Raw genomic sequence first — 19696 nt, forward strand, 5'->3', positions numbered from 1 at the left:
GACAAACGGTTTACCATGTGCATATGCAAAGATTTCCCATTGAAGTGTATCTCTAATCATAAACTACATAATGTCTGCTAGACTGCTATGCTCCCTGTATGCTCTTGAGCACCTATCATGAATAAATCCTAAATTAACCATGTCTCATTTGCAAACCTATGAAACCCTGTTTGCATAAGATACTGCTGCTTTCCCTCAGTAAATCAGGTCATAAATTCACCCAGGATAGACTACAAAAAGCTATGTGGAGAGTTGGAGTGGTGCGTGAACTTGAACATTGTATCAGCGAGACTTACTTACCAATGTAAATAAACGGATACCGTTTTTTGGAAGTCTGGCTCAGAAAGGAAATAGACGCCAGTGGAACACATGAGTTCCGACCAAGAAGTTTAAAAGAACACAAGAAGACCAAATGGCCACTACATAACAGACTGTTGCTATATGAAAATTAACCCCTGAAGAATTTCCTTGAATTGTGTAAATCGATATAGGAAAGAAACATGTTGGGTAGTGTGGATTGTAGAATGAGAGGATGCATGGATGACATGAGTATGAATGAATAGAACATCTAAAGTGGGGATATTCGAGCACCCAGTGAAGAAATGAGAGGACATAAAAAACAAAGAACTGAAAAGTCTGTCCTCTATTGATGAACTATTTGTGAGTAAAAATAGGTATTACATAGCAGAGTGTTATGTAGGTCTTTGTTTCGTGGTCAATGAGGCCAAAAATAGAGAAAATGTGCAATAATCTGTATTATAAGAAATTGTGATTGTATGTTTTAGTGATGTTTTTATTGAGAGTAAATAAATTGATATTTTTGATTAAAAAACTGTTTGGAATTAATATGTTGTGATATAATGAACTAAACAGCATGCATAAGTGAGTCAGAAAAAGGTACTAGAGAAGCAAGGGACCCTTTAACCATTAGTGTGGTTTATACTAGTTTTTTGATGTGTTGCGGATTGTCTTAAAGAGGTCCAGAAAAATATTCCCTCTAGTCTCTCAAAGTGTTATATACCTTTTGTGGATGTGTCATTATTTGCAATACCAAAAGAAGAGAAGCTAAATATTTGCACATTTTCGGTTGTGTTTTTCCAAGAGCGAAATGCAGCAGGAATTAGTTTAATTGAACCAGCCTTTTCAATAGTTTCTTAGTTCTACACCTAGTGAGGTGCATGGATAGGGATCGACTTCAGTGAAGGGTTGACTTTCTGGTGAGGATGGGCCTAGGAGTGCAACAGTCCTCGAGTGGGGCACAGGATTTAGGGAAGGGATGGCCTTTAAAGTATGAATGAGATTCTCAGTAGGGATGACCTTGACGTGGGGACAGACCTCAGGGTATGAAGGGACTCGGACAAGGAGCAAGGATGATCCTTCTGTGAGGTGCTTGGAAAGGTGTAAAGATTATTGGGTAAGGCTGACTTTGTCTGGGTAGTGTGGGAAACCTGAAGGCGTCTCACCCGCTAGTCCCCGGGGATCTGTCATCCAGGTGGCCAGGACACGCCCATTGCTTTTGGATCCAGTTCCTGGGGGTGGACCAGTGCGGGAGGATCACCTGGATGAGGGGTCCTCAGGGAGTGGAAGTGGGACACTGGAGGATGAGACGCTGTATCCCCTTCCCAATAACACCTTTTCCCCATCCTACCAGGTAGGATACCTAGAAATTCAACCCCCCCACCCTCCTTTCCGAAACAACACTTTCTCACGGACAGTTCACCGTGAGCGACAACGGACTAACACCAGAGTCGTATACCTGACATATCCCAATACCATGGACATCTTGGCCCTCCTGCTGATCCCACCTGCAAGGCTAAAAACCTCGGTCCATCTTCACCTCTACACTCTCCTTCTCTTCTCACATCTCTGATGTCTCTAAGAAGTCACACTACCAGCTGCACCTCCTCACGGGTATTCTTCCTTTCCTCTCCTTCCCCCAGAAGCTCACTGTCTCCAGAGCTCTGGTTTTCTCTAGGCTGGACTATTGCAACATCCTCTTTCTAAATCTGCCTGCTTCTACTCTCCACCCTCTGGAACTTATCCAGAGCAGGACTGCGAGACTTGTCCATGGCCTCAAGCCCAGGGATCGAATCTCTCCAGGACTGAAATCTCTGCACTGGCTCCCAGCGGCTGCGAAGATTAATTTCAAAACCCTCTGCATCGTCCACAAGGCCTTCTGGGGCCTGGGACCTCAATACCTTCAACTCTCTCTTCCTAAATACCTTCCTTCTCAAGCTCTTCGCTCATCTGCCTCAAACTCCTTAAGGGTCAGTCACTTCTCCCAGCAACAAGTTGGTGGTAGATCTCTTTCTTCGGCTGGGGCCTCCCTCTGGAGCAGCCTCCCTGAAATTTAGGAGAATCATCTTCGGTTCCGAAAGCACCTCAATCAACCTTTCGCTTTGCTTCTGCCTTTTCTCTTTCTCTCCCTTGCTGACCTCATGGCTGACACTGAAACTGCACCGGTTACCTGGCCACCCTCTGATCTTGGGCCCAGGTCCCTCCCCCGCCAGTCGCACTCCTGCATAGCTTGCTGGCAACCCCCGCACTCGGGGGCTGTTTTCTGTATCCCTGCGGTCCCACCACCAGCACTTGACACCTGATGTCTGCACTTACCCTTGCACTTGCCACCTGCTGGCCGTACTTTTACTTATTGTTATTTATTTTCTTACCCCATGCACTGCACTGTCCTCTCCCCCTTGCCCCCCGCACTTCTCCTCCTTCCCCTTCCCATGCACTTGCGCAATCTGAATGACACCTGGCCTAGAAGGATCGTTGTCTGTCTTCCCTCTGTTCCCCCTCCCTTGCCTCGTCGCGTCTTGAAACACTTGTGTATAGGCGCGTTATAAATGCCATATCATAACATATATCATATCAGCCAAGATCAGGCAATTACGGATTACTACACACACCTGACTTCCATCCCACTTCCCCATACAGATAAAAGGCAGAGCACGAAAGCATACTCTGAGCGAGGCAAAGCACACAAGGAAACAGCAGTTCTAAGATAACACTTTAATATAAGGAGAAAGACGACGAGACCAGAGAGAGTCGCAAGGAGGGGGGAGGGGGGGGGAGTACCCTTGACTTCTAAAGACTTATTTTTGTGAGCCTTGGATAGTGAGAAACCGAAGACCAGGAAATAAGGCTGATCAAATCTGCACAGTGTGTCGGAGGCACCTGGGGCTCTCCCGCGTCAATAACCAAGGCGGGGAGGAACGATTGCCGCTGTGGCACTGTCCTTGGCTCCTACAACAAAGCAGTGCCAAAAAAGACAGCACAGCTGGTGAGCCGGAGAGAATGATATCAAACCAGCTTGTGTTTTGAACCAAGGTTGCAAGCGGCAACATTGCACAAAGAGAACAGTGTGTGAGGCGTTTGCAAAGAGCAACGTGAATAAAATTGGAATAGTTGAACTTCACATTTTGAACTTTGGGAGGCCAACACAAAATACCATACAGAGAGTGGTCTGGTGCCACATGGGCGCTCATTTGAAAATCCCTGTCAGGTATCCAATTGATGCCGAGTGTGAGAAAAAGGAGTAACGAAAGTGAAGTGATCATGCAACGTGTCAAGCTAAATCCTGTGCACGTTCAAAAGTCTTCAATAGTACAGGTAAATCACAATTGGTCTGAGCTCAGCTGAGGGAGACTAATTGACTGCAAGAAAGGGATCTGAGCCCGACAGAGGGGCATCCGGGGTGAACCGTGAGTCACCCGAGAAAGAATTCTCTGAACATTGGTTTAAAAGGGATCTGAGCCCAGAAGAGGGTATACAGGGTGAACACCTAGCTTTGAATACATTTGAAAGAAAAAGAATGTTTACTACTTGTTAGTCTCTAGACTCAAAAGGGCCTGGTGTGCAAAAACAAATAAAGAGGCTTCGACCCAGAAGGTCCTGAACTGCAAAGATTGAACTGTATCCTCGTGCCGCCGCAGAAGACAGAATGAACACTTTGAACGAGTGAACCGCCTTGCACCATGCTGAAAACATGGGTGTTAGGAATGATTTCATATTTGAATGTAATTTTCCCTTCATGTGTCAACCCCCAAACGTTTTGCTGCTGTTTTACACCCTGATCTAGAATTTGCCAGACAAGCACAGCCCTCAGTTGCACACCTCTGGGCTTTCGCTCACTGTTTATGGGGAAACTGACATGCCCTTAAGACAGTCAGTACTTGGAGACTTTGTTTGCCTTAGTCCTTATCTCATGTTGCGGCTTTTGTGCAACATGCAACAAGTGTGCAATGTAACTTACTTTACAACACCCTTGGGGTCTCTAGTCATTCCAAAGGCCCTAGAAACTCTCGCTGGACATTTTATGAACCGTGCAGATCTGTCATGGATAGGACTGGTGGCAGCTATCGTTTTCATGCATTTTTAACCCTTTCTTGCCACATAAACCGCGCTTCGCACAAATAGGTGGCCTGGCTCCATAATGGCCATGCCACGAGGTTCTTTGTGCTGTCCTTTGGCCATCTTGCCCCTTCACCTCCCCCAGGCCGAGCCGACTCAGGTCAGTCCTAATTTGGTTACGCACTTTCCCGCAAAACCCAATGCTTTCGCGGGCTTCTGCATGCCTTGTGTGTGTGCCTCCAGGATGTGGGCTGGACTGTCTTTTCCCAATACACATCCTGGGTGCCAGAGAGTCTGGAGTGTCCTGAATGCCTGGGACCACCGTGGTCCATGATTGGTCCACGTATGGTGTGAGTGTTTGTGAGCAGATCTCCCATTTGGTCCCCTCCGTTTTTACGCAAAGGGAACTTTGGTAAAGAGGAGGCTGAAAACACCACTACCATGACAATCTCCTGAGTTCACACGAACAAAGGATAAGGAGCCAAGTATCCTGCAACAAGAAGCCGAGTCGAGGAACCGCTGGAAGGTTTGGCACCTTGAGCCCGCTGTCGTCCCGTGGGACCTCTCTGCATCTGATCGTCCTAGAAGGTCTGCGAAGATGCTTCGACCCATTGGAATAGTGGGATCAACTATTCTCGGCACCTTCAACAAACCCCGCAAGTAAGCCTCTTCGGAAGTGTCCCTACTCAACCAGTGGGCTGACCAGCTTACACGGGATGTTTGCTCTGTTACCGCTGTTGTTTTGAGGAGGCCCTCAAAACTTGGTATACTGCTTACTCTGTGTCCACGGCACCCTCACACCGAATTTCGTACACTTGGCATTCCCAGGTCTGAAGTGAGACGAGTGCGCCCGGACCGGAGCAAACGCGGTTACCGTGTTGCCCTGCTGTGGCAACGACATGTGCAAGTTCGCTGCATTTGTGACCCCCTTGCCCCTGAAGCCTGCTGCAGTGGAATTGGGCCGATTCCTCCACCCGGAGTGGATAAATTGCCACTGTCCTGTTTGGGAATCCCTGCTGTATCTCAGAGCCTACATGGTGTCGAGACGCCCTGATTGCCGCATTCGAACCTGCCAGCGAAGTGGACTGTACTGCCGAAGTTTGGGTCTGCCTGCATCAGGGACCGGTGAGTAGTCCTTACCCCAACGGAGGCCCCTAGCACAGGAGCCCAATTTTACGCACAAAGTGGCCCCTGAGGGCCCCTTTCCTTTCCACAGCTATTGCGAAATACCGACTCCATCCCACACTCTCAATCTGCCTTTGCCCTCAAGTGGAGGTCCTGCTTGAATAGTGGGAACTTGTTCTTCATCGCCTTATCCACCTTCCTGAGCTGCTAGAGACCCTTGAAGAGACCCTATTTTGTCCATTGGCACAAGCATGTGCATGTACTATTGAGCACAAGGCTCCTATCTTCGTAGGGCTTGGACTGCCTCTTAGTTAGGTGTATTATTGATGCTGAACTGGGTCTAAAGATTACGTGCACTGCCTGTTTTCTTCCCCATCTAGGTGGTCTACATATTTCGTGCTTTCAACCCCTTACACCCCCTGGTCTTGTATATATATTGTGTTGATTGTGATGCATTTGTTTACTTTAGTATTACTGTGATTCTTTGCTATGGTCTATGTTACAAAGGCCTTGTAATAAATGTGTCTATAGTTTTAATATAACACCTGCCTGGAGTAAAGTGTCCTTGTTCTGTGTCCTCATTGAGGTCTTTCAGTCACCCCCACCACTCCTGAGACTTAGTCTTGACCGTCTGCCATAGCTACCCTGATTGGTCTGGCTTGTCCAGAGGTTACCCTGTTCCAAGAAACTAGGTTGGCCTTCTGAACCTCTGCCCCTCCTGGTCAGAGTTCAGAAATCCTTAATGGGCAAAGGAGTTCAAACACCCAATTATCCTGACTTATCCTTTTGTGAATATTTCTTTCTTTTTCATGAACTTCACCCCCACACTATTTGTGTTTAGCGATAAGGATTGGCAATAGGTTTTTTTAGTATAGGCCCTTTTTATTTTGACAAGACTTCACTAGGACTGCATTATTATTATTTGATGGTTGTAGCTTGCTCCCATCATAGATTTAGATAGGCGTTTATCACACCCTTGATAAAGTTCAATTAACACCCTTGAACTGTGGTCACTTGTGTCCGTCTTACTTTGATACCATGCCTTCCTTACAGTAGGCAATGAAACTGTATCATGGACAACGTGATGATGTCACATCTATTATATGATAGTATCATCAGCTAAATGATCTGCTAAAATTAGCATATAAGGTAATTGTCAACTGTAAACTATATATCTATTATGTTAGGTGAGTTGTGTATATGATATGATATTTTATTTATGGAGCGCCTATACACAAGTGTGTCAAGGCGCAACGAGGCAAGGGCGGTACAAGGGAGGACAAGACAACGATCTTACTAGGCCAAGAGTCATTGAGATTGCGCAAGTGAGGGGAGAGAGAAGGGGGAAAAAGTGCAGGGGAGGAGACGTGCGAGACATAGGATCAAGACATAGGAAAAGAAAAAGTGCGGCTAACAGGTGGCGGTGCAGTGGTTAAGTGCAGACAACATGTATTAGATATGTGCAAATGGGGGGACTGTAGGGATACAGAATACAGCCCCCAGTGCAGGGTTGCCAGGAGGCACTGCAATTGTGCAACTGGGAGGGCAGGGACCTGTATCTGTGATTCAGGGGTTAGCCAGATAACCAGTGCATATTCAGGTATGGGTTCAGCAGGGAAGTGGAAAGAGAAAAGTCTTGAGCTTCTTCGGGAACCAGAGATTATTCTGCTCAAGTTTCAGAGAGGCAGGGGGGCTGTTCCAAAGGGAGGCACCGGCCGAAGAGAGAGATCTGCCCCCAACTCATTGCTTACAGAAGCGACTGACCCTCAGTGAGTTGGAGGAGGAAGAACTAAGAGCTCGAGAAAGAAGATACTTCTGAAGAGAAAGCTGGAGGTATTTTGGTCCCAGGCCCCAGAAGGCCTTGTGGACAATGCAAAGGGTCTTGAATGTTATCCTTGCAGCCACTGGGAGCCAATAGAGAGATTTCAGTGCTGGAGAGAGACGATCCCTGGGCTTAAGGCCAAGGACAAGTCTTGCAGTACTGTTCTGGATGAGTTGCAGAGGACGGAGAGTAGAGGAGGGTAGATTTAAAAAGAGGCTGTTACAGTAGTCAAGCCTAAAGAGAACCAGAGCTCTGGAGACAGCGAGCTTCTGGGGGAAGGTGAGGAAACGAAGAATACCTCTGGGGAGGTGCAACTCGTAGTTTGACTTCTTAGAGATGTCAGATATGTGAGAGGAGAAGGAGAGGGTGAAATCAAACATAGCCCCAAGGTTCTTAGCCTCACAGGTGGGAGCAGGGAGAGGGCCAACGGAGGCTGGCCAAAGAGTGGCAGAAAGGTGGGTGCAGGTGAGCCGATGAAGAGGATCTCTGTCTTGCTGGCATTCAAGCAGAGATCGTTGGCAGCGCACCACTCATGGATTGCGGACAGACAGTCAGAGATGAGAGAATGAGAGGAGGCGGCAGAGGGGAACCTGAAGGCGAGCTGGGTGTCATCCGCATAGCTCTGAAAGGTGGAGCAGAGAGCAGCAATGCAGTGGGCGAGAGGTGCCAGATATTGGTTGAACAACCAGGGGGGGAAGAGGTTAGACCCCTGCGGAACACCACAGTTAGAGGGAGAGATAGAGGAGAGGAAGGACCCAAGTTGGACCTGGGAGGGTCGGTCAGAGATGAGAGAAGTCCGTCAGGCCAGCGCCTGATCAGTGATACCCAGATTATCACGGAGCCGGTTGAGCAGGATGGCATGGTTGACCATGTCAAAGGTAGAAGAGAGATCCAGTAGGATGAGGACAGAAGGAAGGTTGGAATCAAGGTTGGAGAGCAGGTCTTCACAGATGTTCAGAAGAGCAGTTTCAGTGCTTCTCGCTGCTCTTAAGCCAGACTGATGGTCATGAAGACAAACGACAGATTCAGTGTGAAGATTAAGCTGGGAGATGGCTAGCTTTTCAGGAGTTTGCCCAGGAAAGGAGTGATAGAGATCAGGTGATAATTTGCTGGAAGGGAGGGGTCGGCTGAGGGTTTCTTGGGTGAGATCTCTTCTTGGTAAGGACAGAGTCAGTATTGCCTTTGGAGCAGGCGGCAGGCCATAAAAGAAGAGGTTTGCAGTCGAACAAAATGGCAGGCCAGTTTGTCAGAGGATGTAAACAATGCCAACCATTTCCTCTCAGCCATCCTACACTTGCGTTTAAAGGTGACGAGGTCAGAGTCGTACCAGGAGTTGCACTTGATTTTAGGCTTCATGCAAATCCTCATGACAGGGGCAAGTGCATCAAGAGTGTCAGAGATAGCAGAGTGGAGCATGGAGAGGGCAATATCAGGGTGTGTGTCAGCCAAAGGTGCAGGAGGGGGAGAGAAAGATGTGGTGGAAGCCTCAATTGACACATGCTTCATAGGTCGAATGACTGAGAAGGTGGGTGGCAGGTTGGGGTAGGATTTGCATGGGGGGTAGTGAGAGAGAGAGATGAAAGGCAAAGAAGAGAAAGTGGTCACTCCAGGAGAGAGAAGTGGTGAGGGGGTTAGAGAAGATCAGAACATCAAGAGTGTGCCCTGCTGAGTGAGTCAGGAGAGAGGGAGGGGAAAGAAGGAGAGAGGGAGAGAGGGAAAGGGGGAGAGAGGGAGGGAGAGAAGAGAGAGAGAGAGAGAGAGAGAGATCCGTGAAAGAGACCTGTGGCGGGACAGGAGTGTCACGGCTCGCTCCCTTCGCTCCCGTTCCCGCCACTTGGGGGCATGTTTTGGGGTTTCTTCCCTACTGGACATTTCCTCCGAACCTTATGCTACAGTGTCCTGATGAATTGGGAGCGCTAAAACCTTATTTCCCAAATTACTTCCCTTCCGGATCCATTCCAGGTTTTTGGCAGCCAGCATGCTACTGCTACTTTAATCAAATGACTATGCTTCCCAGAATGCCTGGCTCACTGCCTCACCTCCTCCCTTGCAGGACAAGGCTGGGTGGAGGATAGGCAACACCTGTGGCTGCAGGTGCAGCAGGCGACACGCCTGAGGGGTGTGCTCGTTAAGAAGCTTTAAAAGCCTCAGTCTGCTTCAGTCCAGCGCTGGTCATTGTTGCAGCGTTCCTGTCTTGACTGGTCCCTTGTTCCTGGTTCCTAGTTTTTGTGCCCAGTTTCTAGTTAGTGGTTCTTGTTCCTTGTCCTGGAATTCGTATTTGTATGCCTAATTGATTTCTGCCTTTTGGAAATCCCTTTCTCCCTTTATCTGTCTGCAGGCAGCCTTTCTCTGAGCTTTCCTTTTGCTGTAGCCCAATTGCCTGTGTTCACAGTTTCCTAGAAATTGTCCTTTGCTACTGAAAGACTTGTTGCATTAATCTTTCCTTTACAGGTTTAGTTTCCTGCCTTTTCACCTTGGATGGGTGGGAAAGTTTCCCTTTTGATATCGTTTTCACTGCTCCTGATCCTTGCCTTCTATTGGGATCCATGCCATGTTTTCCTTTACACTTTTACATTTATTTCCTATTTTATTATTAGGTGTGGGAAGCTGTTGTAACTAGCTCCTGTGTGATTATCTTTTGTTTTCCACACTGTACTATTCCTTCTTGCCTCTTGACTTGGGCTTAGGTATTTAGTCATCCTCACTCTTTGCCTTTACTGCCTTCTGGGTTCTTGTTTGATTTACAGGGTTGTGGGTTAGTACTGACTTTTGAGTGGTCTTTCCGGTCTCGTGAATACGGACATCCAAGTGGCCTTTCCGGCCTTCGTGAGTACTGGCATTCATGTGGTCATTCCGGTTCTTGTGAGTACTGTTTCCAAATTCTTTATTCAGTACCGTCTAGAGTGTCAGTTTACAGATTCTGTCCCTGCTTGCCCTCTACGTGGGCTTAGCGCTGTCAGTATATTTTTATATATGTCAGTAAAATTACAAATAGTATACAAAAATACAATATAGGCCCAACAGCAACAATAGCCCGATAGCAATACAATGAATAATGAAATGCACAAGAAATACACTATCTAATACCTATTGTAAGGAAGGCATGGTATATGTCAAACAGCGAAGACAGACACAAGTGATCAGAGTTCAAGGGTGTTTATTGAACTTCAAAAGGTTGGTAAAACACCTATCTAACACAAAGTCTAAAGATGGGAGCAAGGTATGGCCATCAAAGTAAAAATAACGCAGTCCTAGTGGAGTGTTGTCAAAATAAAAAGGGCCTAAACTAATAAACCTATTGCCAATCCTTATTGTTAAATACAAATAGTGTGGGGTGAAGTTCATGAAAAAGAAAGAAGGGTTCACAAAATGATAAGTCAGGATAATTGGGCGTCTGGCCTCCTTTCTCCATGTTTTCAGCACGGGGCAAGGCGGGACACTCATGCAACCCTCACTTCTACATACACATGGTGTGGGAAAATGAAGTATGCAAAAGAAAGTGTTCAGAAAATAACAGCTCAGAATGATGGAGTAAATATGTTCCCTTCCCCACGTTTTCAGCACGGGACAAGGTGGCACACTTGAGCTTCAAACACACTATGGTTTCTGTGGCTTGAAGATGCAGTTCAGGACATAAGTCAGGGCTTTCTGCATTATCTTAGTTTGGGAGCAACAGGAGCACAAGGGGGTGTGTGACTGAGGTCAGGGTCCTACCACCTGCCCCTCAAAGGCCTGAGCTCTCCAGTTTTGCCCAGGGGAGGAGCTTTTATGTGGGTGCTGCCAGGCAACACCAGCTGTCCCTGGTTTCGATACCCTGGAGGCACAGCTCCCACTCCACACTGTAGCATTCCCTGCACTCACAGGTCCAGTGCCTTGGCAGTTCTTCCTCCTCTGGGCCTTCCAGGTTCTCTCCAGCTTGATTGGTCTTCCTCTGGCTTCTCTGCACCCTCCAGCATCCCCAGCTCGCTCAGAGTGTGTTCCTGTGCTCTGCTTTTTATACTGGTAGGGAGGTTTAGCTCTGTTCCTCTTCTTCTTTGTCCCAGTGGTTTTCGAAATTGTGGAGGGGAGACAGGGTAAGATTCACAATATCCCGCTAGGGTTGGGAAAGAATAGGATGTTTGGTAATTAATGAAAGGGGAATACTGCGTCTCACCCATGCGCCTCCCACTCCCAATTCCCAAGGTCCCTCCACCCAAGTGATCCGCCCGCAGTGGTCCACCCCCAGGGTCTGGATCCAAAGGCGATGGCCGTGCACTGGCCACCCGAGCAGAGTATCCAGGGGAAAAAGAAGTTAGAATACCCCCAGGTTTCTCACAATAGACAATCATTGGAGTTAGTGCGAGAAAGTTAATAACTCCAACAGTACCTGTAAAAGGTGAATAACTTTGATAGCAACAACAGTCTTCAGAGATGGCAACCCTAACTTTATATGCCCAACCCCAAGATGAATGGAGGCTTGTGCTCAATGTTTAATGCACAAGTAAAAGCGCACGGTCATGTGTAAAGTTCACAAAGTACTTCTTAGAGAGTAGGAAAAAGTTAGGGGAAGAATTCTGATGGAGTGAAACGTGTTACAAGGGTCAGGTGAGGATCTGTCAAGATGAACAAAGTTGTTCCTGACTTTCAGAGGTAGTTTAAGGAAGCGAATACTACCCACAGTCAACAGGAAGGCCAAAATAACCTATGTTTAAATGCGTTTGGATGAACAAAGGTCCACCGGTAAGTGACTTCACTACTCACCGCCCGTAGCTCGGTTTTGGTTCAGACTTGGCAGGTCTAAAGGTGGTCACCAGATATGTTTGAGTTAAGTACCATGTAGATATGCATATTGGCCTAAGCACATTCGCATCACGTTACAAACGTACTGCCACTCTAATGGTGGCCACGCTGCCATTTTATTCTATTCGCCATTTTGGATGCAATTTTCAGTTCAGCTCCCTGTTCATTTTGCCTTTCACACTCTGAACGCGGTGGAAGACCCTGGCATGAACCTTGCTGTTAATTGCCAGGCAGAAATGCACATTCTGCTGAGCGTTTTGTTTGTCTTACATTGTAGAACCTTGAAGTCTCTGTAGGAGCATCGCTAATCTTTAAGTTAGGTGCCTGCCTGTCTCAACCATGCATTCTCCATCACTATAAATTGTAATAATGCGCAGCTTCTAAGTGCTCCTTTAGAGAAAAACCCTATTCTCAGGCTTTAGAGCAGACTGACCTTAGGTCCCAGGAACAATACAGCAAATGTTACCTTGTACCAGGGAACACAATATGCCCCATGCACTGTTTTGCCCTGCTCCCAGACAGTAAATTGACGGGAAAAATACAGGCTCGTGCTTTAGTAACATTACCTACATGGAAAGGTCATGAACCCTATGGACCCAGTCACATGAAGCGGCTGGTCAAGTGTTTCAAATGTGATTCTGTTTTGTATATATGTGTGTGCTTTTGGTTGTTCGGGGCTCTCTCCCGCCAAAGTGTGTGTACGCATGCATCGTGGGGTGATGAGACCCCACCCCAGGTTGTGAATAAGTGCATTTTTGGACCTCGTAACTGGCTATTTCCATTTTTTTTTAGTAAGCCTCATTTTGTGGTCTTTCATTACGTGTGCAACATCAACGACAAAAAATGTGCGGTTTGCGAATTCCAAATTGAAGAGGTACGTACCATGAAAGAAACATTGCTACACATGTAAAGATGCAACAAAGGGCACAACTTGCTAATATTATTTCAGTACGCATATGAAAAATGATTAGTAAAACTATCGTCGGTAGACACCCCTCGCCTCACTGGCCTCTCATGCCCATCAGGCACTTCCTATGCACTGCTGCTCGGGGGCGCGCGCGCTGAAGCTTATGTAGGTGAGGCACGTAACAGCGGGTGTGGCCTATGAAAAAACAAAAATTAAGGCTGTAAGTCCTATTATTACTTAGTGCATAAGCTGTAAATGACTTATTGTAGTGATATTTAAGGTCCAATAAAGTCTATAATGACTCCACCTCATGGGTAGTGAGCACAAACACGGAGAGTCACAGCGGGTCCCAGGAGCAGCAGAGATTCCGTCAGGCTATCAGGCACTTCCTAGGCACTTCCGCTCTGACGCAGAATCTAGAACATAGCAGTTCTGCATCGTCATCAGCATTAGGGCGCGCAGCTTGACCTTTATGACGTTGAACCCCTGCTCGGTGTCGTTCGCAAACTGGACCAGTTCTCAGCCCACAGTTTGGAGCTATTTGGCATTAACTCGTGCTTTCACACCGGGTAGCAATAAGGATGCAAAAAATTTCCCTGCTGAGGTTAATAGCTTGTATTCTTCAGGTATTTCTTCAAGCAATTTCGATGAGTCTTTGGACAGATAGTTTGATGTTCTCTTTTTTCTCTGCAGTTGGCCATATGGCTCTTTCCCAGAGAGAATGCAAAAGTCTGGTGTGGCAGTGTGTTTTGTTCTGTGATTGTTGGGGGCACTTTTGGTGATTCGTCGCATAGTGGCCCCCCTTCTGAGGTGTTCTTCTGGGACTACTAATAGGGCTGAGAGTAGCATAGCTAGTTAACAATAGCCCCTCCAGGAGGGTGGGCGGTGCAAGTACGCTTGTTGGCCACATACCCAATAGTAGTCCATAAGTGCTGTTGTGCCCCTCTATAGATCTGGGATCAACACTGTTCTGTTGCATTGTTCATTTGAGCCCACAAAAACAGTTGCTTCACTGAAAAAGCTTCGGCTCAGCAAGTGAGGGTCTTTTCCTGTTACTTATTGTTAACATACTTTGCTCCTTCGATCACCAAATACGGATGCTTTAGACAGTTGGTTTAGACAGTGGTGTTTGTAGGAATGGCTTTACAATTCTGTTCAAGTTGCAGATTTACGTTGCGTGGCTGGAAAGAGTTTTTGATCCTACGTAGCGCATGATGAATCAGGCATTGTGCCTCTATAATCAGTACTTCTTGTGGTACTAGAACCATGGGTTCCCCCGATGCGTGCAATATTAACGAGCATACGTAGCAACTGCTAATGGTTGTTTGACATGAGTGCAGTGTGTAGACAGAGTACCAAGTATTCAAGTGCTCGGGATGACGGATATCTTCAACCACATCCAGGCCTAGGCCATGGTATGCATCATATTTGAGCATACGCGCTTGTCTTTTCATTCTGCCATGGCGCGATATATATCTTCTTGGTAATCTACTCCTGCTAATCATGATGTTATCACTACTATTTGTACTACAAAAGAAGTTTGAAATACTACTTCCAACTATTAAAAACATTTCCCTTGTGCAAGCAGTCATACGGTAAAGGTCCAATCCTTCAGAAATAAGGTCATCACTTGGTTACTCAACAAATAACCAACCATGTATGCATGCATACCTAATGTACAAATGTTTCCTTATTATGCTTTGCCCATTTTCAACTATGCACTATCTGCCTTCTGTTTACTCTGCTTCATTAATACTGTACTATTGTTCCCTACTGTTGCCTGTAACTTGATGTTCTAAGCGCACATATACCCCTGGGTCAAGAGCGCTATATAAATAAATAAACAAACAAACAAACAAACTGGTGTTATTTTCTTGGGAAGTATTATACATCTATACAGTTGTTAAATGTTAAAGGTATTTGTACCGCGCACCGTCACCAAACGGAATTGGTCCCCAGGTGCTCAGGCGGATCTGTAAACAATAAAGGTGGGATGGGTTAGTAAGGTGAAGAAGGGAGTAGGATAGTGAGAGGAGTGGTGTTCTGTTGGCAGCTTCAACTCAGTATACACCGGGTGCTGAGCTTTGGTGCGGGGATCGGATCGGTGTCAGTCCGCGTGTGCTGTTGTTCCGGCTTATGTGTTGTTGCAGTGTTGTGAAGTGCGTGCGACTTGTTGTGCGAGAGATGGTTGTGTGAGTTTTTTGAGTGAGATAAGTATGCAGAGTTTGATCTTATATTGGTTAGTGGGTTACCTGACCTTTACCATGGTAGCTTTCCCAGTTCTGTCTGAGTGTGGCACTTGTTGGCCCTCACATTCCCATCTAGACGCGGCGCAGGCCAATGTTTAGGACTCCATCCAGGTGTGGTCATGCCAACATTTGCACTTTTATCTAGATGCGGCGCAGGCTAGTGTTTAGAGACCCGTCCAGGTGTGGGCATGCTAACATTCACAACTCCATCTGAGTGCCAAGCAGGCTAATGTTCACTACTCTAGGTGTGGCACATGTTAGCATTCGCATTTTTCTAGGCGCGGGTATGTTATACTTCAATCGATCCTATCCAGCCTAGCAGGCCAATGTCTATCAGTGCAATCTAAACATCACACAGTGCCGTTCGGAGACAAGGCCCCTGCTAAGTTTGAGAGACCTGCACAGTGGGAGAGGTGTCCGCCAGCGCAATCTAAACAGCACACAGTGCAGTTTTGAGACAGAGCCCCTGTTAAACTTGAGACCCGCGCAGTGGGAGAGAGACCTATCAGTGCAATCTAAACATCATACAATGTAATTAGGAGACAGAACCCCTGCTAAATTTGAGAGACCTGTATAGTGGGAGAGAGGCCTATCAGTGCAATCTAAACATCATATAATGCAGCTTGGGGACGGAGCCCATGCTAGATTTGAGAGACCTGTATAGTGGGAGAGAGGCATATCAGTGCAATCTAAACATCATATAATGCAGCTTGGGGACAGAGCCCCTGCTAGATTTGAGAGACCTGTATAGTGGGAGAGTGGCCTATTAGTGCAATCTAACCATCATATAATGCAGCTTGGGGACGGAGCCCCCGCTAGATTTGAGAGACCTGTATAGTGGGAGAGAGGCCTATCAGTGCAACCTAAACATCATAAAGTGCAGTTCGGGGACGGAGCCCCTGAGAGACCTGTACAGTGGGAGAGAGGCCCACCAGTGCAACCTAAACACCACACAATGCAATTAGGAGACAGAACTCCCGCTGAACTCGAGAGACCTGTACAGTGGGAGAGAGGTCCACCAGTGCAATCTAAACGCCACACAATGCAGCTTGGGGACGGAGCCCCTGCTAGGTTTGAGAGACCTGTATAGTGGGAGAGAGGCCTATCAGTGCAACCTAAACATCGTACAATGCACTTAGGAGACAGAACCCCTGCTAAATTTGAGAGACCTGTATAGTGGGAGAGAGGCCTATCAGTGCAATCTAAATGTCATACAATGCAGCTTGGGGACGGAGCCCCTGCTAGATTTGAGAGACCTGTATAATGGGAGAGAGGCCTATCAGTGCAATCTAAATATCATATAATGCAGCTTGTGGACGGAGCCCCCACTAGATTTGAGAGACTTGTATAGTGGGAGAGAGGCCTATCAGTGCAACCTAAACGTCATACAGTGCAGTTCGGGGACGGAGCCCCCGCCAGACCCGAGAGACCTGCACAGTGGGAGAGAGGCCCACCAGTGCAACCCAAACACCACACAATGCAATTAGGAGACAGAACCCCCGCTAAACTCGAGAGACCTGTATAGTGGGAGAGAGGCCTACCAGTGCAATCTAAATATCATACAATGCAGTTTGGGGACGGAGCCCCTGCTAGATTTGAGAGACCTGTATAGTGTGAGAGAGGCCTATCAGTGCAACCTAAACATCATACAATGCAATTAGGAGACAGAACCCCTACTAAATTTGAGAGACCTCTGTAGTGGTAGAGAGGCCTATCAGCGCAACCTGAATGTCATACAATGCAGTTTGGGGTCGGAGCCCCTGCTAGATTTGAGAGACCTGTATAATGGGAGAGAGGCCTATCAGTGCAATCTAAACGTTATAGGATGCAGTTTGGGGAAGGAGCCCCTGCTAGATTTGATAGACCTCTGTAGTGGGAGAGAGGCCTATCAGTGCAACCTAAACATCATAAAATGCAATCATTTATTTTTACTTTGGGTTTGGTAAGTGGCTCGGAGTCTGGGGTAGAGTAGTTTCTCTAGTCCTGACCCAGGCCACTCCTACCTTACTGGTCCTTGTGGATGATGATTGACGGCTGGCCACTGCTTCCCCTGCAGACACCAGCTGACACTTCTTGGATCCGCCTCTGTTGGAGCCGCCCTTGGCCTTAGGGCCCTTAGCCGAAGGGCGGCACGGGCAGAAGGGCTGCCCTGGGGGACCAGTGATAAAGGCTGGGAGGACCAATGAGAGCTGTTCTGGGCGGGTCGGGAGGCGGGAGAGCCTGGTTTATTCAAAGGCAGTGAGCGCCTGCGGCACGGCTCGCTTGACCCCAAACAGGGGAGCAGATTTGACCAATCTGGGGCGGTGGGGGGGTTGGGAGGCGGGAGGAGGGAGGGAGAGAAGGAGCTGGGGGAATGGAGCGGCGCAGGCCGCGGGGCTCCTACGGATGGTCTGGGCTGGCTGACCAGGCCCAGAGGGGTCAGTGGCCTGGGGGCACTCACCTGCAACACTCCGGTTCTCAAGGAGTGTGCAGGGGCCCACTGGTGAGATACACCGGGAAGGAGGGCTGCAAGACCCAATCAGGCTACGAGGGCGGGGTGGGAGGCGGGAGCAGAGAGGGAGAGAAGGAGCTGGGGGAATGGAGTGGCGCGGGCCGCGGGGCTCCTACGGATGGTCTGGGCTGGCTGACCAGGCCCAGTGGGGTCACTGGCCTGGGGCATTCACCTGCAAGCGGGCTGCAGGGGGGCTCAGAAAGGCCTCTGGGGCCTCAAACAAATACAAAAATAAGGCACTCCTGGAGGGGCCTGCCTACTCACCGAGCTCCTCAGCAAATGGAGCCGGCGATGTAGCGCGTTGCTGGGTTTCTGTGCCTGGGTCCTAAGGACCAATGAGAGTGGGCCTGGGCGGGTCGGGAGGCGGGAGGGAAGGAGAAACCAGGAAGGGGAGCGTGGTGGAAGCGGGCTGCAGAGGGGCTCAGAAAGGCCTCGGGGCCTCAAACAAATACAAAAATAAGGCGCTCCTGGAGCATAGCTCTCAACCATTTCTGTTGCAAAGGCAGGTGAGACGCCCATTGGAATTAATGGGCGTGCAGGAGGCTTGGCGGGTGAGTCAGCCCTTTACAGGGCGGGTGACACCCTCCAAAAGCGTGTGAGTTGAGAGCTATGCTGGAGGGGCCTGTCTACTCACCGAGCTCCTTAGCAAATGGAGCCGGTGATGTAGCGCGTTGCTGGGTTTCTGTGCCTGGGTCTTAAGGACCAATGAGAGCGGGCCTGGGCGGGTCGGGAGGCAGGAGGGAAGGAGAAACCAGGAAGGGGAGCGCGGTGGAAGCGTGCTGCAGAGGGGCTCAGAAAGGCCCCTGGGCCTCAAACAGGTACAAAATAAGGCGCTCCTGGAGGGGCCTGCCTACTCACCGAGCTCCTCAGCAAATGGAGCCGGTGATGTAGCGCGTTGCTGGGTTTCTGTGCCTGGGTTCTAAGGACCAATGAGAGCGGGCCTGGGCGGGGCGGGAGGGAAGGAGGAACCAGGAAGGGGAGCGCGGTGGAAGCAGGCAGCAGAGGGGTTCAGAAAGGCCTCGGGGCCTCAAACAAATACAAAAATAAGGCGCTCCTGGAGGGGCCTGTCTACTCACCGAGCTCCTCAGCAAATGGAGCCGGTGATGTAGCGCGTTGCTGGGTTTCTGTGCCTGGGTCCTAAGGACCAATAGAGAGGGCCTGGGCGGGTCGGAAGGCGGGAGGGAAGGAGAAACCAGGAAGGGGAGCGCGGTGGAAGCGGGCTGCAGAGGGGCTAAGAAAGGCCTCGGGGCCTCAAACAAATACAAAAATAAGGCTCTCCTGGAGGGGCCTGTCTACTCCCCGAGCTCCTCAGCAAATGGAGCCAGTGATGTAGCCCGTTGCTGGGTATCTGTGCCTGGGTTCTAAGGACCAATAGAGCAGGCCTGGGCGGGTCGGGAGGCGGGAGGGCAGGAGAAACTAGGAAGGGGAGCGTGGTGGAAGCGGGCTGCAGAGGGGCTCAGAAAGGCCTCGGGGCCTCAAACAAATACAAAAATAAGGCCCTCCTGGAGGGGCCTGTCTACTCACCGAGCTCCTCAGCAAATGGAGCCAGTGATGTAGCGCGTTGCTGGGTTTCTGTGCCTGGGTCCTAAGGACCAATGAGAGCGGGCCTGGGCGGGTTGGGAGGCGGGAGGGAAGGAGAAACCAGGAAGGGGAGCGCGGTGGAAGCCGGCAGCAGAGGGGCTCAGAAAGGCCTTGGGGCCTCAAACAAATACAAAAATAAGGTGCTCCTGGAGAGGCCTGTCTACTCACCGAGCTCCTCAGCAAATGGAACCGGTGATGTAGCACGGGGCTGGGTTTCTGTGCCTGGGTCCTAAGGACCAATGAGAGCGGGCCTGGGCGGGAAGGAAGGAGAAACCAGGAAGTGGAGCGCGGTGGAAGCGGGCAGCAGGGGGGCTCAGAAAGGCCTTGGGGCCTCAAACAAATTCAAAAATAAGGCACTCCTGGAGGGGCCTGTCTACTCACCGAGCTCC

At 48.9% G+C, this 19696-nt stretch overlaps 1 protein-coding gene across 6 annotated transcripts in view; it reads right to left on the minus strand.

The window, feature by feature from the left end:
- Nucleotides 1–19696, minus strand: part of FANCA (FA complementation group A) — a 3206914-nt gene that overhangs the window by 1724975 nt on the left and 1462243 nt on the right. The gene's annotated exons all lie outside the window — the stretch shown is intronic.

This window comes from Ambystoma mexicanum, chromosome 2p (assembly GCF_040938575.1).
Source record: "Ambystoma mexicanum isolate Mex_15411 chromosome 2p, UKY_AmexF1_1, whole genome shotgun sequence".
NCBI classification, from domain to species: domain Eukaryota; kingdom Metazoa; phylum Chordata; class Amphibia; order Caudata; family Ambystomatidae; genus Ambystoma; species Ambystoma mexicanum.